This window comes from Podarcis bocagei (assembly GCF_964188305.1).
Source record: "Podarcis bocagei genome assembly, chromosome: 6".
NCBI lineage: Eukaryota > Metazoa > Chordata > Lepidosauria > Squamata > Lacertidae > Podarcis > Podarcis bocagei.
In genome coordinates, this window is record NC_138130.1 from 11,009,319 (window position 1) to 11,033,935 (window position 24,617).

Here is a 24,617-nt window from a genome sequence, read left to right on the forward strand (position 1 = left end):
AAATGCCCCCAGTTTTCTATTTCAACAGTTTGCTGCCCATTCCAGTTCTTGTTCCTACTGAATTCAATGAGTGTTCCTTATTTTCATCTGTGTGAAATTGCGGGTGGTTTGTGAGGAGCCCCTCTCCTGGGGTGATGGTTTATTTTTATTTTTTTATAAATATTTATTAGGATTTTACAAAATGTAACAAACATATCAATACACACAAACACAAACAAAAATAACATAAAAAAGAACAAGTATAGTTTCAATACCTTATTTTCTTAAAACTTATTTCACCGACCTCCTCATACCTCCCCTTTCTGCATTCCCATTTCAAAAATTTAGTTCAGCAAATCCTCACCCTTAATTTTATCTAATTATCATCCTTACTTTCCTTTCACTTAATCTTTACAGCTGTACTCCATTTGATTTTGAAAACCACATCATTCTAAAATTCATAAATTTTACAGTATTTCTTAAGATAGTTCTTAAATTTCTTCCAATCTTTTTCCGACGTCTCTTTTCCCTGGTCTCGGATTCTGCCAGTCATTTCTGCTAGTCCCATATAATCTATCACCTTCATCTGCCATTCTTCCAATGTGGGTAGGTCTTGTGTCTTCCAATACTTTGCGATGAGTCTCCTGGGGTGATAGTTTAAGGTTTTTTTTATTTGGTGACGATGACGGCATTTTGGGGGCAGTTGGAGACCATGCATCACCCCAGGTTCCCTTCCCTGCTTGCTCTCCAGAATGACCTCACATTTCATAGCCGCTATACCTGTGGCAGGACACGGGTGACGCTGTGGGTTAAACCACAGAGCTTAAGACTTACCGATCAGAAGGTTGGCGGTTCAAATCCCCACAAAGGGGTGAGCTCCCGTTGCTCAGTCCCAGCTCCTGCCAACCTAGCAGTTCGAAAGCACGTCAAAGTGCAAGTAGATAAATAGGTACCACTCTGGCGGGAAGGTAAATGGCGTTTCCATGCGCTGCTCTGGTTCGCCAGAAGCGGCTTAGTCATGCTGGCCACATGACCCGGAAGCCGTACACCGGCTCCCTCGGCCAATAAAGCGAGATGAGTGCCGCAACCCCAGAGTCAGTCACGACTGGACCTAAAGGTCAGGGGTCCCTTTACCTTTTACCTATACCTGTGGCAGAGCACTGCTGGGCTTCAGGCGGATCATAGATGGAGCTGTTTCTGAGGAATAAATACATGAAGCCTAAAACTGGGGTGGTGGTGGGGTGGGAAGAGAGGCTGCTCATTTGCTTAACGGCATTTTTCCTGAGTACAGTATTCGTTTGTCTGGAAAATTTATGGGCCACCCTTCACTAAGATTGGCTCCCAAAGAGGTTTTGCACAATTAAAATACCACAGTGATGAAACACACCCACATAATAAAACAACAAGCAGATGGAACAGGACCATCAGCAAGATTTAAAATTGCCTCAACGCTTGAGACCTGAGGGAATAAAAAACCAAGTGTTGTGCCTACAATTGTGCCTGCTTTAAAAGACACATAACCAGCCACTGACGAACCAAAGACCACCTTCTTTTATATAGACTGAAGTCACATGGCATGAAATTGGGCTGATTTGCAGCCAGTTTTATGATGTATGAAAATACCCCTTGGGGTTTCAAAGATTTTGCCTTGCGCAGGAAACTTTTTTTTTTTAAATGACAGGCGTGACTGGAGCAGCTGTGTTAAGGAGAGTTGTATCCAGTCCAGTAACTGAATTAGGCAAAATGGATGCTATCGGAGGAACGCAGTCATCTGCCTCCCCTTCTCCCAGCCTTCCCTGCTGCTGAATCATAAATGGTGGAAGTGACAGGAGCAGATGTGGAACTGGTACTTAAAAACAAAACTCCAGGGGTGATTTGAGGTCCTCAAAAAATACCAGGTGTTACTGCATTGTCTTCTCCAATCACACTTTTAAAAAATGCAAACGTCTTTCTAGAACTGGAAGAGGAAATGTTTCGAAGCCTTTTTCATTTTGTTTTATCGCGGTGAGTAATATATTACTATTACCAAGCTTCCTGAATTAATCAGAATGTTATTAAGATGCTGATGAGATGAGGTTAAGATCTCAATAGCTTCTGCAGACAAGCTGGTGATATAGAGGTCAAAAGAGGTTGGCGTTTATTCGTTCATCACGGCCGGTTAGAACATTCTGGACTTTCAGCTGTTAGTTTCCGTACTAAAAATGTCAGAGAAGTAAAATCAGTGGCGTAGCGTGGGGGGTGCAGGGGGGCCGGCCGCACCGGGTGCAACATCTGGGGGGCGCGCTCGCACTCGCAGCTCTCTGCCCCTACTAAAATCCACGGGTTAGGGGGTGCAAATTACTTGCCTTGCCCCGGGTGCTGACAACCCACGCTACGCCACTGAGTAAAATAGCATTTGGGAAGTACAGTTCTGTCTATCTGAGGCTAAAGATTTCTGCAGCTGTGGTTCTAGCCATTTTTACAAAGTTCACAGTGCAATGAGGCACTCAAAAGAGCAAAAGCCCACTGATTTGGAGGCATGGAAAACACCAATTGGGGATTTTCTAGTCGCCACCAGATTTAGTAAGAAAACACAGAATTGATCAAAATGAGGAGGAAATAGTTGAGTGCCTCATGGGAGTCTCATCCAATTTCCAAATGCATGCCCTGAGATTAATATTATTGGAATCTGCAAATCTGGGATTTGAAAAGGGCAGTTTGGAAGGAGAGAGGCTGTGTTGTTCACTTGGCAGTGATAACACAAGTGGGTTGCAATATCAAATGCCTTGTGGAACATCTTGCCTCTCCTTGTCTTTTAAAGCTTTTCACAACCATCTTCTACGACATCTTTTCTTGACATCACACTCATGAGAATTTAACTTATTCAGCCTTCAGCAGCCATTTGACATTTTCAACTCTGCTGCACTTGATAAGGATGAGCAGGAACCAGTTCTGAATTAGGTCTATGGGCTAATCTCTGGTGACGCAAAACCTTATTACTTTCCATGTCTTTGGGCTCATCCAGACTTCCACTTGTCCCACTGCTTTCTCCCGGGAAAACCCAATCTTTACCGCTGAATGGGAGCAAATGTCAATTGAGTCAATGGAGTGTCGGTTGACGTTTGCTCTGATTTATTGCTGAAAAGTGGGTTTTTCTAGGGTCAGAAAGAGCAGAAGCAGGAGACAAAGGGAAAGCTGCTCAGACAGTTGCTCTCTAGGCATGGGGCACATACAAGACTGCATGAGCCTGTTTTGACAAAAATAAAGTGAAACACTAAAGCCGACAGATTCAGCTCAGTGATCTTCAAAACTGTGTGAGAGGTACTGTTGTGGTCAGAAGACTAGGGCATCTAGAAATAAGAATCTGAAATCAAGCTTAACAGATGTAGAGTTTTATTTTATAGCCTCTTCCTTGCACACAGCTGCATGCAATGGCATAGCGTGGGTTGCCAGTGCCTGGGGCCATGTGGAAGGAGGGAAACGGGCAGAGTACGCATGCGTATTCAACACCCTAAGAGCGTCTGCTTCACCCAGGAGGTTGCATCTGCAGAGATAAGAAAAGAAGAGTTGTTCCATTGTCTGGAGAGGTCACTTCCTCATTCACACAGAGAAGCCATTTTCAATGGAACTCAGCAATGGACGTGCACAGCTGTATTGAAGCAGCACTGGGTGATGAAATTTTGCACGGCTAACAATTTTGCACCCAGGACAACTGCCCTTGTGGGCCCCCTATGCTAGGCCACTGGCTTCACATAGACTCTTTTCACTTCTTTCCAGTGGGCTAGCTAATGATTAAGACAGGACATTCTGAAGTCTTGGCCTCCATCACGGAATGGAGCTGCCACAAACATTACACATACTAATGTGCCACAAAAGGGGCGGTGTGTGCCCCTTGAAAAATTAAGGCACAAGTATTAATGTTTCCTCTGCTCTCTATCCCTCAGTGAAGGGAAGGCCCCATGTAGCACTGATCTCACATTTTCTTTGCCAGTGGATCGGCAGTGACAGCCATGTGGGGATTCCCATATGCTGTCCATACTTGATCTGACAGGCCTGAGGGAATCCCTGCAGCCTTCCTCCTGCCCAGAAAGCATGGTGCCATCGCTAAGCCCTGAATGTCTGAGCAAACGGGTAGGACCAACAGTAGAAGGCTTCATTAACAACTGTAGGAGGGGTTATCTTCCCAGGAAATGAAGGCCAATGTATTTATTTCTCCCTGAGTGTGAGATGTACCTTGAAGACTGTTATATTATTATTTTAAATTATTATTTATTGAATTTATATACCACCCTATACCCGGAGATCTCATACTGTGTCCTGTGTTTCAGAAATTTGAGGAGCCATGGTTTAGCTTTTGTCTTCAGCTTTACTTTCTCTTTGTGGAAGAGGCAACAGAGGCAAAGTGTTAGCTTTTGCCAACCTTCTTCTGCTTTTCAGAGTAAGCAAGCTTTCAAGCTTCACAGTGCTTGTTCTCAGGCAGAAACAATCACCATGACCCTGGCAGTCATCACCGCAAACATATTGCTTTCTATTTTCTCCTTCAATGACTATTTCCACCCTGAACACTGACACCTGCTGTCTGGCTTTGTCCAATGGCCAAATATCTTCCCCAAATATCTGACACTATTGCCTTCTCTTGCTGATTGCTTCGATGCTCTACTTGACCTGCTTATTTTTTATGATAACGAACACATCTGGAATCTTTGCTTGAGACCAGAAGCAGATATACCACTGACCTTGCAACAAACTTTCTGATTAATTTCTTGTAGAGTTCAAATAATTCCTCTTTTTTTAAAAAAAAGATACAAGCACACAATCCCTTAGTGCAAAATATTGGAGGAATTGCACACGTGCACATATCTGTAGATATCTTTAAATTTTTTGCTAGTGGCAATCTGGCTCCTGCTTTTGGATGCAGAAAAAGCATCCAGACCAGTATCAGAAGTATTTTGTACTTATGGTCTTCTATTGGGAGAACAGAGAACACACCATAGAGATTCCTGCTTCGCAGTGGGTTGATCTGGATGACGCTTGGGGTCTCTTCCAACTCTACAATTCTATAATTCTCTCTGGGATTTTTGCTAAAGCGGCACAGTGGACTTTCCAGGGATGCAAATTGTTCATTTGCCTCAAGGGCAATGTATCACATTGAAGAGGTTATGAATAAAATATTATGACTGCATTTGTTCCTCCAGGGTTTTTTCTTCTTCCACAGGGCACGATTATCATTGAGAGAATTCCTTTGCAAGAGACTTGGTGGAAAGGTGTATGGCATGCAAATTCCTCATTAGAAATCTGATACCCTGATTCAAACAAGCACCTCGAATTCTGCACAATACAGAAGCGTTTCTAGAGATGGGACTTCATGTGAACAATATGCCTTAGCTAAATTCATTCATTCATTCGTTCATTCATTCTTTTATTTCTTTGCTGCATTCATACCCCACCTTTCCTCAGAGAAGTTCACGGTGGCATACATAATTCTCCTCCCCAGGCGGTTGGAGGATGGATGGCGGCTAACAGATTGAGGTTGAATCCTGACAAGACAGAAGTACTATTTTGGGGGGACAGGAGGCAGGCAGGTGTGGAGGACTCCCTGGTCCTGAATGGGGTAACTGTGCCCCTGAAGGACCAGGTGCGCAGACTGGGAGTCATTCTGGACTCACAGCTATCCATGGAGGTGCAGGTCAAATCTGTGTCCAGGGCAGCTGTTTACCAGCTCCATCTGGTACGCAGGCTGAGACCCTACCTGCCTGCGGACTGTCTTGCCAGAGTGCTGCATGCTCTGGTTATCTCCCGCTTGGACTACTGCAATGCGCTCTATGTGGGGCTACCTTTGAAGGTGACCCGGAAACTACAACTAATCCAGAACGCAGCAGCTAGACTGGTGAGTGGGAGCGGCCGCCGAGACCACATAACACCAGTCTAGAAAGACCTACACTGGCTCCCTGTACGTTTCCGAGCACAATTCAAAGTGTTGGTGCTGACCTTTAAAGCCCTAAACGGCCTCGGTCCAGGATTCAAAAATATTCAATTCTGCCCCCTCTTAAGCACATGGGATGCATAAGTGTTCACACTTTGAAGCCTCTTCCATCATATCAGAAAGCATTTCAAATGGCAAAAATATGGTTGCTTTCTCTTTCATTTGATTTTTGAGAAATCGCACAAAATATAATCCAGCCTGGAAACAAAAGTGCCTCTGAAAGGCCTTGGCTTGATACATTATTCATATTCCTTTTCATTGCACATGCTGGTTTAGGCATTGATTCTCAGTTTCCCATGTTGTGCACTTGGCAGCTGATTAGTATTTAATTTTTACAACGGAGCCTGGGAACAGATCCATGGAGCTATATTGCTATTGCTTTTTAATGCCTATGATGAGGACGATCGTATGTATGTATGTATGTATGTATGTATGGAATCACGAGCCCCCAAACAAGGTAATTCACAATAAAATAAAAGCAGCTGTATGAGGTTGAGAATCCACCTGTACAATTCTACATCCAGTGGGAATAAACACCCCTGAACTTGATGTGAGATAGATTAGCCTACAGAAGGCTTAAGATAGGCAAACATAGGTAGGCAAACTAAGGCCCGGGGGCCGGATCTGGCCCAATCGCCTTCTAAATCCGGCCCATGGACGGTCCGGGAATCAGTGTGTTTTTACATGAGTAGAGTGTATCCTTTTATTTAAATTGCATCTCTGGGCTATTTGTGGGGCATAGGAATTCATTCCCCCCCCCTTCAAAATATAGTCCGCCCCCCCCCACAAGGTCTGAGGGACAGTGGACCGGCCCCCTGCTGAAAAAGTTTGCTGACCCCTAATGTAGAGTATATGAACCCACTTTTGTCTATCCCCCCCAATCACTATGCTGGTATGAGAGTGCTCAGCAGAAAAAGACAATGGGGTGTCATAGCCAGTGCCGGATTTATGTATAAGCTAAACAAGCTATAGCTTAGGGTCCCACTTTCTTGGGGGCCCCCAAATAATTTAAAGGGGAAAAAACTGGTTGCACATTTCCAAAATATAAGATAAAAAACAAATAAAATAAAACCTACATACAGCAACAGTGTTTTGTGTTGTGTAGGCTCCTATGATGTAAGTATAGGGACCTGCCTGCTAGCCTGCTCCCTAAAATATCACTGGTTTGCTCATTTCTATATATAGGGTGCCTACGTTGTATTTCACTATTAATATACTTCTTCTTAATTGTATTTTAGTTCAACAATTACTTTGATAAAATACATATTTTGTTATGTGCAAATGGCTTTAGATACCTATTAGGTCCATAAATTACCATATAGCGTATATTCAACACAAAAAACAGCAACAATTTGTTGTTGACAAAGGACGGCTGGTGTTATGTACTGAAGTTGTCACCCTCGGCCAGCAGGGGGATACTGTAGATAGTTCAGGTCCACATATGCAAATAAGGGATCGAAAGTGATGTTCAGTGATTGGATAGTTACAGAAAATGGTTACTGTTGCGTTCTAGTAGAGCTCTATATAAGCAGGCTGGCTGAACCCTTCAGTTCAGTTCTGTTCTGGTCTGTGAATAAACAAGAGCTGTTTGAAGAATTCCTGTGTCGTCCGATGTGTTCACCCACAACTTAACAGCTGGACATATAAAGGGCCCCATTACCTTCAGTAGCTTAGAGCCTCATCAAACCTAGATCCAGCCCTGGTCATAGCTGTAGAGTTTCTGAGTAGGACCCGAGCGCATGGGTTCAAATGAGACTCAGCCTTGGGGCACTCACTCTTTTCAGCCTAACCCACCTCAGAAGATTGTTGTGAAGATGAAATGGCCAAGGAGGCAGAGAGCAACTATTTAAACCGCCTTAAGCCCTGGGGTGGAAAGGTAGAATGTAAATGTTCTAAATAAATATTTTTAAATGAATTTGAAGGGGAATGGGAGATTTGTATGCCAAGCAACGCACACCCCACTTTTCTCTAGGTTACTCATGCGCTAAGCATGAGGGACTTGCATATGGTAGGAGATAGTGCTGGATGAGCATTTGGGAGGTGCACCAATGTCTCCCCTTTCTCCTAATGTTCTGTTGTGCTGCCTATGCATTGTGTGTGTGTGCAAGAGAGAGAGAGAGAGCGCACATGGTCTGTGCACAGTCTTTGCACCTGGTGTTTCCTCTGGTTTGGTCTGCCTTGCTTTCCAGTCATTAGCGTTTTCTATTTTATCTCCCCCTGCCAACCTACAGATGGAGAGGCTGTTTTACTGCAATGTGATCAGCTTGTGCCCTTTCTCCAGGCTGAATGGTTTCAGCAAAAACAATGAAACTGGGGACAGTGGGTGAAAAGATAAACCGTGGAAGGAACATTTCACAGGTTGCTCCAAAGCCGGCAAATGTCTTCAGCTGATTTATTCTTTTTAAAGAGAGACAGGTTTTGTTTGGAGCAAATTTGAACTCAACTGCTTTTTAAAATGCTCCTCAATCTCTACCCAATTACGTTGAGGATGCAACAGCACACCAGTCAACTTTAAAGAGGAGTCACATGCTTGCTTTGTCATGAAAATACCTTGCAAATGGCTTCTTTATCCCTGTGTTCCATCAATGCTTACGGATTCTTTTCTTCATGTGTCATTTTTAGTTCTTGCTGAGTTAATGAGGTTCACGGTTGAGTCTCCAAAGAGATCCCGCTTGACATGAAACACGGCTTTTCTTCAGAAGATATGATGCTCTGATTTTGCCAGCAAAAGGTTTGTTTCTATGTATTCCAAGTTTCGCCACATAGCAACAGCTCTGCACCGGGTCTGTCACTATGGCAACCAAATATCCCATAATTGTCCAGGCCTTCTGCCAAAAAAGAAAAGAAGATTTTAATTTTAGTTAAAATTCATTTCTGAGCCACTGGGCGATGGACCTAGCTGGCAGAAAGCTGGAAAATATTCATTTCTTCTTTTAGGCTTGTTTTGTTGCTCTTTGCAGGGAGATAAAACCACAGGTTTTTATTATTATTATTTTTAAAAACTAATCTTCAGATTTCCTTGCATTGAAGAAAGCTTTCATAATGCTCTGGCACCTGGATGGAAATCATTAAACTAGAAAGTTATGACATGGAATACCTTTTTGTGATACATTATTTTCATTACCGTATTTTTTGCTCTATAAGACTCTTTTTCCCTCCTAAAAAGTAAGGGGAAATGTGTGTGGGTCTTATGGAGCGAATGGAGGCTACGCAGCTATCCCAGAAGCCAGGAACAGCAAGAGGGATTCCTGCTTTCACTGGGCAGCGATCTCTCTTGCTGTTCTGGCTTCTGAGATTCAGAATATTTTCTTTCTTGTTTTCCTCCTCCAAAAACCAGGTGCATCTTATGGTCTGGTGCATCTTATAGAGCGAAAAATACGGTATATAGACCACTGGTGGCTTTCCTTGATTCTTCTTCTTTTTCTGGGTGTGTTTTGTCAAATCTGCCATGGTTCAAAGCCTCATCTCATGCAGCTTTCAAGTTAGCACAGAAACACATGCTCAAGCTGCATTTACAGCTCTTTTAATGGGACAGAGGGTTGAATCCCAAAGGTTGCCTTCCATATGCAGAAGTCACCTTCCCATTGCCGAAGGCCCATTTTATACCTTGCAATAGAGAATCAAATTCAAATATGTTCGTCCGCTTTCACAAAATCATGTACAAGTGGAAACATGAGGACGGGAGGTCTGCCTTCCTCTACATGTCCGACTGGACCTTACGATTTCTGTTGGGGGTCCCCACTCAAATCCACAACCATTGTGGCTTTCTCCATCGTGGTGCCTTCATTGGGAATCTCTTCCCAGGGAAGCTTGCCAGATGCCAAATCTGCCTGGTGTGTAAAGGTAAAGGGACCCTTGACCATTAGGTCCAGTCATGGCCGGCTCTGGGGTTGCGGCGCTCATCTCGCTTTACTGGCCGAGGGAGCCGGCGTACAGCTTCCAGGTCAAGTGGCCAGCATGACTAAGCCGCTTCTGGCGAACCAGAGCAGCGCACAGAAATGCCGTTTACCTTCCCGCCAGAGCGGTACCTATTTATCTACTTGCACTCTGACGTGCTTTCGAACTGCTAGGTGGGCAGGAGCTGGGACTGAGCAACGGGAGCTCACCCCGTTGCGGGGATTCGAACCGCCGACCTTCTGATCGGCAAGTCCTAGGCTCTGTGGCAGTGGCGTAGCGTGGGGGGTGCAAGGGGGGCAGGCCGCACCGGGCGCAACATCTGGGGGGCGCGCTCGCTGCCTCCGGAGTCGCCGAAGAGCCTCGGGCGCAGGCTGTAGCAGAGCCACATGTCTCGCAGCGCCCGGCTGAAGGCGCCCGGCAGGCAGCGGCTCTCAGCGCTGGCCGCGGAGGACGCGCCAGGCAGCCCCTCCTCACAGCCCCGCCTCCGCCGCTGCTGCTGCAGCTGCTGGGCCGTTGCATTTTCCTCGCCTCTCTGCCCCCCTCCTCCTCCGGGCAAGCGGCGTCGTTTGGGCAGCAGTGCCAGCGGCAACTCGCAGGTTAGGGGTTAGGGGGGGCGCAAATTACGTGCCTTGCCCCGGGTGCTGACAACTCACTCTACGCCGCTGCTCTGTGGTTTAACCCACAGCGCCACCCTTGTCTCAAAGTTTTTGCCTGCTGTGAGCAGATACTTAATTTCCCCAAGCATATCAGCATGATCAACAGCTAGTTTTGATGGTTCCAGTAAGTGCATTGGATTCTACTGTTAACTTTTATTATAGGTCTAGATTCTTTTAACTGTCTGTTGCTCTGGGATTCTCTAGCCAATTTCTCAAGCCTTTGCTGAAATACAACAGCAGCTATTTCCCTTCTGCTCGTGGTTCTTTGGATCTTTGGCATGAACTTAGAAGTTCAAGGGAGAGAGAGAAAAATGATGAAATGCTAGATGTGTTCTCTGAACTGTAAGGAAACACCTGCAGGTTTCTTGGGTCCAGATTTGAGTCCCTAAAGTCACTTACTGAAGGCAATTAAATTGTCAGGCAGCGAAACCGCACACTCCGCCTTGGGCTATTGCCTCTTTTGCAAAGGCTCACAAAGCACCCTACTTCCAGCCAGCAAGGATTTCTTTATTTTGTCAGTGAGCAGCCTAAGAATTCAAAGACACCTCCCAGCCAAAAATAAAAATAAAATATCTGTGCCATCTTGAAATTAGTGGTTAAAATCAGTGCAGTTTTGAAAGCTTTAGTCCTCCACATTGATTCAAAATCTTGATGTATTTTTTTAAAAAAACCTATATGTTGCATTTCCTCTTCCTGCCCCGATCACACTACAGACCCTTAAAGTTATGCTTCTTAGCACTTTATTATATACATTGCCCTGGAATCTATTGGGTAAAGGGTGGTACGTAGAAGTTTTGAATAAGTAAACTAGTCGTGCTAGTATAAGCAGAAAGCTGCGAAAATTTCATTTCATTTCATTTTACTTTTACTTTTAATTTGTATACTGCCTTTCTATATTACGATCCGCAAAGCGGTTTGCAAGCTGAAGAAACAACAAAATCGAGAGCAAAGATTGCACACCCAATAACAAGCTGATCCTTTACAAAAACTCATAATAGAAACATAACTTTAAAATCAGCACCTTATATAAAATTAAGCAATAGTCAAAAATCGATTAGAATATAATGCCAACAGTAAAATTAAATATCAGCAAGTAATAATTAAACAGTTTACGCTTGACAGTTACAATAAAGAATTACTCAACTATCATTGATAAAAAAAATAATGGCCAGCCGCAATGCATAAAATTCCACAAAACATACCAAACCATGTAAAAGTATCAAATTGAGATAAATATTTGAGACAAGTGCCCTCCCCCCAAAAAAATCTGGGCAGCCGGTTCCATTTCAAAGCCTGGGGTGAAACAGGAAGTTGCCACCCCCCCAAAAAAACCACCTCGCTTGCTGCCCCATGGGATTCTACCACCTGAAGTGGGCTGCTTCACTCTATATATAACACAAGAGTGAGAAGCGGCTCAGGACTGATTTGATTCCCTCCCCACTTCAGCAGCACAGTCAGATATCTAGGTGCTTTAAGCTGAACATCGGTGGGGAAAGGCTACGAGAGAGAAATTATTTACAGTAAGATTGGCATGAACCCATGCCCGGCCACTGCTCAGAGCAGGGGTAATAGGGAAGAAATTCAGTTTAGTTTACATTTAAAAGCAGCTTGAAAACTGTCCCCCCCCAATGGTTTATAGAATGAATATGGGGCTAATGGGAGAACAAAGGAAATAAGTGTCAAAGCTTTCCCAAAATTCCCCCCTCTACTGAGCCACCTGAGGATTTTAAAGGAGAGAGTTCTGCTCTGATTTCAGAGGGTTCACCTGAGTCCAAAGAATTAGTGAAAATTCAGGCTGCTCAGATGGAAGGCTTCTGTAGTCATAGAAACAGAGTGTGACATAGGAAGTAAGCACTGCCGTTTGGCTGATAGAGGGAAATAGTAAAAGTACGCAGTGTCTGAAATGATAAAAGTACCTCGTATGAAATCTAGGAGCGACCTTATTTGATAATGATGACTGCTAATATTTGTTGTGCGATGCCTCAGAGTGCTTGCAATGTCACGTTTTGATTGCATCTCTTCCAGGCCAGGAATGAAATTTCCAGACCCATTTAGACATAAGTTTGATGAGCCTGCTTTAAATGCATTAAACTGCATCTTAGCCAGCCGTTCATTTCATTTGCTAGAACTTGTCCCCCTCTCCCGACAACAGAAATCAAGAACATGTTGACCAAGGCTGAATTATCACACAGTCTAACAAGGCCTGATTGGGACTCATGATTTTCATCATAGAGCTCTGATGCTGCAGTCAACTGATTTCCCCCCCCCCCCGTCAGAAATTACCAGTTAATGGGGTTCTTCTGGCTGGAATGGACTAGGTTCCATGATTTTGATGAAAGAACAATCAATGTTATGAAAATGGAAATTATGTGTTGCTTTGATTTGAACCAGTTATATAGATGATAGATTAGATAGATAGATGATAGATAGATAGATAGATAGATAGATAGATAGATAGACAGACAGACAGACAGACAGACAGACACACACACACACACACACACACACACACACACACCTCTAAACAATTTTGAACTGGGAAAAGTTTGAGAACTGATGAAAGAGGCTTGTCTTGCACCCCTTCTTCCAAGCCAACAAAATGGTAGCTCTCCTGATCACTTTAGGGTGGAAGGTCCATAGCTTTGGGGCAGGCACTGTGAGAGCCCAGCTCCTGCCTTTTGCTGTGAGAAGTTTAAATGCTTTCACAAGGAGTGAACAGAGAGTGCTTGCAGCTGGCCAGATCCCAATTGTTGAAGAAGAAGAAGAAGAAGATGAAGAGGAGGAGGAGGAGTTTGGATTTGATACCCCGCTTTATCACTACCCGAAGGAGTATCAAAGCGGCTAACATTCTCCTTTCCCTTCCTCCCCCACAACAAACACTCTGTGAGGTGAGTGGGGCTGAGGGACTTCAGAGAAGTGTGACTGGCCCAAGGTCACCCAGCAGCTGCATGTGGAGGAGCGGAGACACGAACCCGGTTCCCCAGATTACGAGACTACCGCTCTTAACCACTACACCACACCGGCTCTAATATGAATGGGGTTCATATTAGAGATGCAACTTTAGACCAGTTCAGAGTGTACAAATAACAAAATAGAAGTGTATTTATTGGTAGGAAAAGAGAATGAGAATTGTAATCATACAGGCAATTTAGAAAAGAAACAGAAAGACGAACGTAATTCTAGCTTCTCTAGTTAGTTTTGTTGAGCTTATGCTTGATGCTAGGCTAGGAACTGGCAAACACACCTCTCTGTATGGCAGTTGATTGACAGCAATTTCCGCCTTGATGGGTGATTTCCCCCCACTCCTCCCCCAAAAGAAACAACCCCTTTTCCCCCAAAGGGATGTATTTGGAAGATAAAGTTTTACCTTGGGACTCTTGACCAAAAATTCATAGGATCCAAAGCAAAGCGCCATGTTCTGATTTGAGACTAAAAAAAGAACCAATGAGCTTTCTTGGTGAAGACGCTTCCAGGTGTTTCGTCAATTACCAAAGGCAAGCAGGACAGAGAGGATTGACTGTTTGAAACACAGATGTCTCCTTAACAATTGCTGTTTAGCTGGCCACCTATTCTGGAAGAAAGTCTGTTGTGTTTGAAGAGAAAATAGGTGTTTATGAGACCAACACCTCTGTTGTTTCCAGATACATGATTACTTGGTAACCTTGGGGCCAATTTATAATTTATAAATACCTGAAGTATCGTAATGTAACCAGAGAAGGTTTCTCCATCACTCCTGGCAATTACTGTCATCCTGAAATGTGTTTTACATTTTATCTGTCAGCCTTGTTTATGCGGGTCTGTCATTTCTAATAACGCTGGTAGGAAACTATCAGTAAATGATGTTCCTTTTCCCTTGTTGTTTGCGGCAGATCATTTTACCTGCAATCCCAATGCATTACTTTGCTAATTGTCTCTATTATTATATCCTATTAATAACATGATTGGCATTTTGATGCTCATCCGAAGTGCTCTGAGTAAGTGCATTTAGTTCATAGATGAGCAGAGAGGGCGCTGTGGGTGCCAGTCACAAAATGGCTTAAAGGTAAAGGTAAAGGTACCCCTGCCCATACGGGCCAGTCTTGCCAGACTCTAGGGTTGTGCGCTCATCTCACTCTAGAGGCCGGGAGCCAGCGCTGTCCGAAGACACTTCCGGGTCACGTGGCCAGCGTGACAAGCTGCATCTGGCGAGCCAGTGCAGCATACGGAACGCCGTTTACCTTCCTGCTGGTAAGCGGTCCCTATTTATCTACTTGCACCCGGGGGTGCTTTCGAACTGCTAGGTTGGCAGGCGCTGGGACCAAATGACGGGAGCGCACCCCGCTGCGGGGATTTGAACCGCCGACCATGCGATCGGCAAGTCCTAGGTGCTGAGGTTTTACCCACAGCGCCACCCGCGTCCCCACAAAATGGCTTACTGGGGGCATAATACAAAACTGGACAGACTACAGTCATGAAGAAGCTCCCCCCATAATGATGTTTTCATACTCGGAAAGGCTTTAACAGTTGAATTATTTCTGCCTATCATACAACTGTTAAAGTCACAGGAACCCCCTTTCCCCTCAGTGCTAGCCCTAGACAAAGACTAGGCCTCCCATTGAACACAAAGAAATTTACTTCTGAGTAGACGTGTATGCATTTGTACTAGTTTTGGTCACTAGTGTAAAACATTTTGAATTAAGAATTAAGAAGACTTCAAGAATAACAATAATGTTGATGCAGTTTATTCTTATGGACAGGATCTTAAAGTGAAACAGAAGAATGTGATTCTGAGGGTGTGGGGAGGAATGGTTTTACACTTCTGAAAATAATTGCTTTCGTGTGTGTTCCCTTGGACAGATCTACTAGTCAAATCCTCTCCATTGCCTTTCTACAACTTAGCTGATTGTGACTTTATTAAGAAATCAAAACACCTTTTATACTCCTGGACAACTTGATAATGTAGCCTGGGGACGTCTTCTCCCTGCCTTCAAATTTTTTGAATGCATCTTTCTTTGCCGCTTTTTAACAGGGAAAATAGCCTTTGTAAGAAAAGAATTAACAGCTTGTGGAAGTGTGTGCTCTCTCTCTCTCTCTGCAAATGCAAATCCATTTTCTTCTAGATTCTCACAAATGTGTATTTTGTCAGACTTCTACAATAAATGATTGGTTTGTGTGGGCTGGCAGGGGCATGTGGGAGACCCTTGTTAATATTCTGTCAGCAAACTAATGGGGAGCTCGGCTGCAATTTGTTTCAGATAGAATCACCTTTTCTGGTGTATCTGCTTTCACAGAAGTGAATAATTCCGTTCTTTACCCATGCAATGTTGTCGTTTGCTGCTGAAGCCATCCAAATGCTTATGGTTTATGTCTTCCGAATTCAGCTCTTCAGTCTCATTTCCTTTCATAGTTTATCCTCCTTTTCACTAAAAGGCAATTTCCAGTAATTTCCTGTGTATGCATGTGCGCAGATCCAGACATTTGTTTGGGTGGGGCATAGGAGGGGGGGGGCGCAAAAGCAGCATCTTGCAGCTTAATTCTTTGGCTTTCAAACTGCGTTCTGGAGAAAACTCAATGCGAAGAGGAGAAATGGTAGCCGAGCTTCTCTGAAAGACAGCTAACTTTCCACTACCTTTCCTTGTCTACAGGTGGATGCTGAGTGGGTTCAAAGTTGCATGTTTAACTGACGCAGGCAGAGTTTCATGCCCAGGTATCAGGAGCCCACTGCCCCGCAGGACTTTGCCACCCAAAACACCACTTGTGACAACATTATATGTGTCAAGGCGGGAGTCAAGGAAACACCATACAACTCGGCAACACTTCCCAGTAGGTCTTGGCCCCATAGAGCAGTTACCAGGACTGAAGGTCCCTGCCTCCTACCCCTCTTAAGGCCCCTCCTCTCCCGGATGTTTCTTGAGCAGTCACAAACTGCATCTGCACACTGCTGGTCTCCGTTCTGCCCTCAATATACTGCAGGTTTTTGGAGACCCGAGGGGATGGGAGCTGGTCACAGCTGGAGAAGAAGACCCCTATTAAGTAGTGGGTGGACATAACAGACGACACAGAGATTTCTCCAAGTAGTTCTTTATAAGTAAGCTGGAACTGAACTGAACAGCAAACAGCTCAGCCAGCCTGCTTTTATAGGCAGCCGGCTGTCAACATTGTAACAACAACCACCCAGGGTTTCCTGCCTAAATTAACTTACGTGGACCTAAGTGAAAACTATATACACAATACCCCTGGTGGCCAGGGTGAGAACTTCAATACAGAAGAGGAGGAGGAGGAGGAGGAGGAGGAGGAGGAGGAGTTTGGATTTGATATCCCGCTTTATCACTACCTGAAGGAGTCTCAAAGCAGCTAACATTCTCCTTTCCCTTCCTCCCCCACAACAAACACTCTGTGAAGTGAGTGGGGTTGAGAGACTTCAAAGAAGTGTGACTAGCCCAAGGTCACCCAGCAGCTGCATGTGGAGGAGCAGAGACGCAAACCCAGTTCACCAGATTACGAGTCTACCACTTTTAACCACTACACCACACTGGCTCCCTATAACAACACAACACCACAACACAACACAACACAACAACACAACACAACACAACAACAACTCCTGGGATGCATCAGCAATCTCTTGACCCCCTTCCTCTGCTTTAGCCTCGGAATCTGACCTGCTCCCTGCCACAGGTTCCTCCTGTTCACTAAACCCTGTTGTCTCATCAGTATCCAGGATCTCTTCCTAAGCTTCCCCCTCTGACCTCTCCTCTGTGTCCCACCACCAAGCCCCGGGCTCTGAGCCTTCTTCCTCTGGGATCTTCCTTGGGGGTTTCTCAGCTGGTGACTCCCACTACTCCTTGTTGTCCAGCCAGTCCCTGACAATATGGGTCAAAGAAGGCCACAACTTTCTTGATTTTCTATGTAAGTGGTTTGGCATAGGGCCACTGGGTCAAAACTGATTATCAACCAGACTGTTGATATTGTCCCAGGGGACAGCAGCAGAACAGACCTGCTTCTCAGCTGCTCCAACAACACAAAAGACTGTTATTAACTGACATAAACTGTGCCAACTTACACAACTGCCTCTGGCACAAGGTGTAGGACCTTTTTTCTTAGACCGTTGTAGCACTGATGAGTATTAACTTAGCATTTTGGATGCTCATATCTCACACCTTGCACTATAGGATAGACAGGGAAGAGCCTAATGTGGTGGTGTCTCTGTGAGGCAACAATGGGATAGAGTCACACAAACTGGAAATCCCAAGAGCGGCAGTGTTGTCCATGAGGAGGTGACATTACTAGTATAGTCCTGAGGATATTCTACAGCTCCCCACTGAACAAAATGTTCAAGGTGATCTCAAGATGAAGAATAAAGTCAGAGATGTACTGAAGGAGAAAGTGTTGCAGTAATGTGTGACTTCAGTTATCCTCACATTGACCGAATCAGTGCACGTTCCCATGACAAAATCAAGGTAACATTTATTTATATCCTAAATGTCTGTGGTCATGCAACCATCCAGATGGGTGACAGGCCTAGACAGTCTTAAGTTGTGCCCAGGATCTGGAATGCTGCTGAATTTGATATCAAGTTTAATTTATTCAGAAGTTTACAGCTGCCCAAAAGTCCAGCGCAGTCACATAAACACTTTTGAGTTTAAAACAAAGAATGCCACTTCTCTTTCAAGCCTTTAGTCTGTGCATGAAAGCAACTTTTATGAATGGGGCCTCCAGAGAGCCTGGGTGACTGGGTAGGTATATCTCACTCATGAATCTGTCATTCTGAGTTTTCATCAAATAGGAGGTGATGGATGTGAAACCCTATTAAGGGGGAAGTAGGAATTGGGTCAAAGCAATACCAAAATTTAATTCAGAAAAAGTCTCCTTCATCCCTCAGATGTTTGTGGAATACTATTCTTTTGTGTGTGTGTTTGGAGATCTGCTTCTCCTTATATTATTCATCCGTGTTAGTGATTGTTTCTGGACCAGCCTTTCGTCACCTTTACCAAGCTTTCTGCTTATAATGAAATGCATTTTCAAGTGTGCGTCATCTTGAAATGAAATCCTTCCTTGATCGCTTTATGTACAGTGTTGATTATAGCACATATTTGTGCCGGAACCACTTATTATATTGCACTAAGTCCATTACTATTTTTAGCGGTTAAATCATAAAAATGCCATTAGTGTACTCAGATCCTGGAGAGTGCAAACTTTCTCACAAAGGGCCATGTACAGAATGATCAAATATGCATGAAGCAGAGCTATATGACATTCACAGAAAAATGAAATAAAAACACTAGTAGATGGGTATCATAATTGAGGACAAGGTTCAGGATCCCAGACAGGGCTCTGGAATGCCAAGTATTGATGACACAAGGATGCCAAGAAATGGCAAGAAATAATTACTAGGAACTGCAAAAACTGTTCCCTGCACCTATCCTTTTTTGAGTTCTTTTAGACTACGAGGACAGAAACAATACAATATTCATATATGAAACTGAATTTTCACTTAGCAATCCAAACTCGAATCCAAGCCTTTGAAGATTTTGAAATCTTGAAAAAGTGTACCAAGATAAGGTTGATCTTTATATGAGCATGTCAGCCTACCCTATCAGGGAAGTGTCATGCATCAGATCCTATTTTATGGACTTTTTTTGTTCTTTCATGAGTTGCACTCATTATGGACCCTACAACCATTTCCTCATCTGACTTCATAGCATGTTTTCATTTTTTAATCAGCTTTGTTGGATAATAGGCTTTCGAGGATGTTGTTCACTTGTGCCTCCATTTTTAAAAATGGATTAATTCTTTAAAAGAAAAGTTAACATCTTGCTTTATATTAACCGACAAGCAGCAGCTGCTTTCCAAAGAATAAAAGGAAGAAGTATCAAGAGACCTTTGTGAAAAATGATGTCATTTCTTCCCTGGGATGATATGAGTGATGTGTTACTAGCTCTGATTATGCCAATCATGCCTTCCTAAATGATGTATGTGTTTTGTTTTGTTTTGTTTTGTTTTGTTTTGTTTTGTTTTGTTTTGTTTTGTTTTTAAGAGGGGGCTTATTTGGGTGAGCACAACAAAAATAAATAAATGGAAAAATGAAGATACTTTCATGTGTGAGTTATTGCTATATAGTGCAACCAGCCTGCCCTGTGTCAGTCTAGGGTGACTATTACAACATCTTACACTCAATCTTTGCCTTTTGACAAGGACTTTTAGGAGCTGTACCTGCACTGAAGGCCTTAAACAGCAAATTCCTGCCGGTTATTAAAATACCATCTGCTGCAGCACAGGGGATAGTAATTACTTTGGATTCTTATTATCTAGTCAGAAACTGTGGGGAAATGTCTGAATTCTTCATTCGGGGGGGGGGGCGGGTTCAGAAAAGAAATTGTGATAATAGTTTTAGAAGAGCCATGAACTTAATAGAGTTATGTAGCTAACATTGGATTTTCCTACATAAACAACATCATCTGTCATTAACTGGAGTGTCTTAATGACTTGGAATCAACTTGAATAATGACAAGACACCAGTTATATTTAAATCACAATGAAAAGGAACCAGAAAAAGCGCAGTAACTAGGGCATTTTGCAAGGAGTGTTAACCACAATAAAAAATGTACATGTCATACTAATGAGAAAAAAAGGAAAATAAATTAAAAAGTTAGCATTTATTATACTTGGTGTATATACATCAGTTTTTGGGTGCTATCTAGAGCTATCAAATTCAGTGGGATCCCTCCCTTGCTAAACTTTAAAGGAATAAGGGTCTAAAAGGTAAAGCAGATTCGAACCACCAACCCTCTGATCAGCAAGCCCAAGAGGCTCAGTGGTTTAGACCACAGCGCCACCCGCTCTAATCCTCACAACACAATATACCTGCCTCATATTGCAGAAGTGGGTAGAGGCCAAGTGGTGATTTGAGGAACGTCCACTTCAGATTTGATTCCATATGGAAGGTCTGTCATGACTAAGATGTATGCATATCTAATCAGAAGTAAGTGCCATTGATGTACGTGCTATATTATGGCATATGGGTATAGGGCTGCAGCCTTAATGCGTGGCTTGCTTGATTCACTGACTTCAATCATAAAACTGAATGGCCAACTAACTGTTGGTGTGTGTGTATGTGTGTGTGTGTGTGTGTGTGTGTGTGGTGTAAAAGTCTAAGGCAGGCATGGCCAAACTTGGCCCTCCAGGTGTTTTGGGACTACAATTCCCATCATCCCTGACCACTGGTCCTGTTAGCTAGGGATGATGGGAGTTGTAGTCCAACAACATCGGGGAGCCCAAAGTCTGTGAAATGCTGGTCTAAACAATGTTACCAGCTGGGGAAGAATTGTTGAGAGTTTTTGTGATCTATTGTAGGAGACCTGTTGTGCTACCTCTGGGTTAAGGGTGAGAAGAGCTCTGAGTGCATTTTAGAGAGTTTGACCCAGAAGGATACAACATCCTGATTCCACCTGGAGTTAGATACCAAAATGTCTCCATTTACTTGAAATCTTCTATGTGTGAATTCTGATGGCAGAAGTTTTAATTTCCAGTATAATGACAGTTCCCTGTTTGTTTGCTCTGAAGGAGAAAGGCACCTGATATTTTGGCTTCAAGAATGAAGGAGTTTAGGTGCAACTTAGTATGTATAATAGGACAGTTTATTTGAACCCACAATTCATATTAATTATTACTTCCAGTGTTAGAGGAGAATACATAATCTAAGGTCCCATTAAGTTCTTCACTTTCCCTCTCAGTAGGCTCTCCATACCAACTAATTAACACAAAGGTCATTGTTCTCATTTCAGAATACCAACAGATCATTAAAACAGCACATCTCTGATTATGTTGATAAATGGAGGCGCTGCTGTTGAGACAGAATTTTCAATTTCTTCACAAAGGCTGAAAACAATCCTCATAAATTTAACAAGAGGATAATTTATGGAACAATGTGTTCTCTTCAAAGTATGTTTATTCGCGCTCTCTAAAGGACAAAGAGGAAGTATTAAGATATAAACATATCTAAACAGACAGGCTGGCTCTGAGTCAACAACGAGAGTTGAAAGCAGTGCTTCTCAAAGTGTGTTCAACAGGAGTTTGTCAGGGTTTCCTCAGTGAGAAGAAAGGTAATGGGCTTACTCAAGATCAATGAGATGTTAAAGGATAAGGTCTCAGCTACACAGGCCACATGGCCAGGTTTGCATAGCACAGCAAACCAGACAATGGCTTACAGGGACTATGTGAACAGGCAGCCTTCCAGAAAGGGGCTAATATATGCTTTGTTCTTCATTGGTCCTTTTTACTCCTGCACCGTACAGGGCTAAGCCATGAGAGTAAAAAGGTGAGGGATGTTAATGATTGGTTGCACTACTACCAAATTAACCAGATGTTTAAGGATGATATGAAGAAAAATGGATTTGGAAATACCAAACCAAAATTTAAAATTGAAATACTGAATAACAAATATAAAACATTGTCAAAAATGTATAAAATATTGCTGGAATGGCATCTGAAAGATGAAGAGGTAAAGTTGGTAATGATTCATTGGGCTAAAGATTATGGTTATAATATAAATTTAGAAGATTGGGGGAAATTATGGAAAGAAGGAATAAAATTTACAGCGTGTAATGCCTTAAGAGAAAATGTGATGAAAATTATATATAGATAGTATATTACACTGGTGAAATTAGCCAAACTCTATAAGGTAGATAATAAATGCTGGAAATGTATGGAAAAAGAAGGTACTTTTTATCATATGTGGTGGGAATGTAAGAAAGTGAAATGCTTTGAAATATGATATATATTGAAATTAAGAAAATGTTGAAATATATTAAAAAACCAGAAGCTTTTCTATTGGGAATTGTAGGTACAGACACTAACAGACAAGGTACTAAGCTTTTCCTATATGCAACAACTGCAGCAAGAATTTTATTAGCACAGAAGTGGAAACAAGAGGAATTTCTGACAAAGGAAGAATGGCAACTGAAGTTAATGGCGTATGCGGAACTGGCCAAAATGACGAAAAGAATCCATGAACAGCGGGACTAGAAGTTCATCAAGGACGGGACTAAATTTGTAAATTATCTGAAAGACAATTGTAGTCAATCAAACACGTTGGTAGGATTGCAAGAAGCTTTGTCAGGAAAGGTATGAAAATCACAGCAGAGAAGAATAAGAAAATATGATGCTTTGAGGTTTTTGATTTGAAGGCAATGGCTAAGTAGTGAAAATGCAGAAATTTGAAATGAAAGGTAGAAAATCACAAGGAAGGTTTGAAGGAAGTCATGGCCCTAAAAAGCCAAAATGTATAATATAAGAGGAGAGATTGTAATGGAAAGCATTATTGTAAAATTAATAAAAATGATATGGCAAAAAAGAAAGAAAGAAAAGGTGAGGGAAAACAAATAGTTTGGTTTGCTGTGCCATGTGAACCTGTGACAGTGAGATCGAACAGGCCTGGTTGCATACTCACCAATATTTCTCCAATGAAAATGGGATGTCCTATTCCTTTTTTTTTATAATATATTTATTAAGATTTTTTTTTTAAATGTAACAACAGGAAAAAAAATAAACAAAAAAATAACAAAAATACAAAATAAAAATAGTTAAAAAACACACAGGTTTTCCATTACTTATTTTCCTTTAGCTTGTTTCCCGGACCTTCTCATACCTCCCTTTTTTGTATTCCACTTCCATCTGTTGGATCAGCAAATCCTTACCCTCTTTAATTATCCTGATCTTGATCTTAAAAATAATAGCATTAAATTTTTACCTATTTATAACCCTTTTTTCATATTCCCTTAAAGCATTACAGCTGGAAACCACTTAATTTCTATCCAACATCATTCTAACATTCATTAATTTTACAATATTTCTGTAGATAATCTTTGAATTTCTTCCAATCTTTTTCCACCGACTCTTCTCCCTGGTCTCAGATTCTGCCAGTCATTTCTGCCAGTTCCATATAGTCCATCAGCTTCATCTGCCATTCTTCCAAAGTGGGTAAATCTTGTGTCTTCCAATACTTTGCAATGAGTATTCTTGCTGCTGTTGTGGCATACATAAAAAAAGTTCTGTCTTTCTTTGGCACCAATTGGCCGACTATGCCCAGGAGAAAGGCCTCTGGTTTCTTCAAGAAGGTATATTTAAATACCTTTTTCAGTTTATTATATATCGTTTCCCAGAAAGCCTTAATCCTTGGGCACGTCCACCAAAGGTGAAAGAATGTACCTTCAGTTTCTTGACATTTCCAACATTTATTATCGGGCAAATAATAGATTTTTGCAAGCTTGACTGGGGTCATGTACCACCTGTATATCATTTTCATAATATTCTCTCTTAGGGCATTACATGCCGTAAACTTCATACCTGTGGTCCATAACTGTTCCCAGTCAGCAAACATAATATTATGTCCAACATCTTGTGCCCATTTGATCATGGCAGATTTCACCGTTTCATCCTGAGTATTCCATTTCAGCAGCAAGTTATACATTCTTGACAAATTCTTAGTTTTATCCAAATTGTATGCCTCCATTATCTGATAATAATGAAGCCAATCTCGCACTTTGTTTTTTAATTTCTCGAGACTCTGCAATTTCAATTTGTCTCCTTCTTGTTCCAAAATTTCCCAATATTTCGGCCACTTGGCCTCCATATTGAGCTTTTTCTGTGCTTTTGCTTCCATCGGTGACAACCACCTTGGGGTTTTGTTTTCCAATAAATCCTTATATCTTATCCAGACATTAAACAATGCTTTCCTGACAATATGATTCTTGAATGCTTTATGTGCTTTAACCTTATCATACCAGAGATATGCATGCCATCCAAATACATTGTTAAAACCTTCTAAATCCAAAATGTCTGTGTTTTCAAGAAGTAGCCATTCTTTCAACCAGCAAAAGGCTGCTGATTCATAATAAAGTTTAAAGTCTGGCAGGGCAAATCCACCCCTTTCCTTTGCATCAGTTAGTATCTTAAATTTTATTCTGGGCTTCTTGCCCTGCCAGACAAATCTAGAAATATCTCTCTGCCACTTCTTGAAACATTCCATCTTGTCCACAATTTGCAATGTTTGAAACAAAAACAGCATTCTAGGCAATACATTCATTTTTATCACAGCAATACGACCCAACAGTGAAAGCTTCAGATTTGACCAAATTTCTAAGTCT

General features: G+C 42.5%; 1 protein-coding gene across 1 annotated transcript in view; it reads right to left on the reverse strand.

Moving 5' to 3' along the window:
- Window positions 1-605: 605 nt before the first annotated feature.
- The window catches only part of LOC308589400 (uncharacterized protein), a 256,421-nt gene continuing 232,409 nt past the window's right edge, over window positions 606-24,617 (reverse strand). Inside the window, exon 8 of the mRNA XM_081198613.1 lies at window positions 606-620. The gene's annotated coding sequence lies outside the window, so the exon portion shown is untranslated. The remainder of the gene's footprint in view (window positions 621-24,617) is intronic.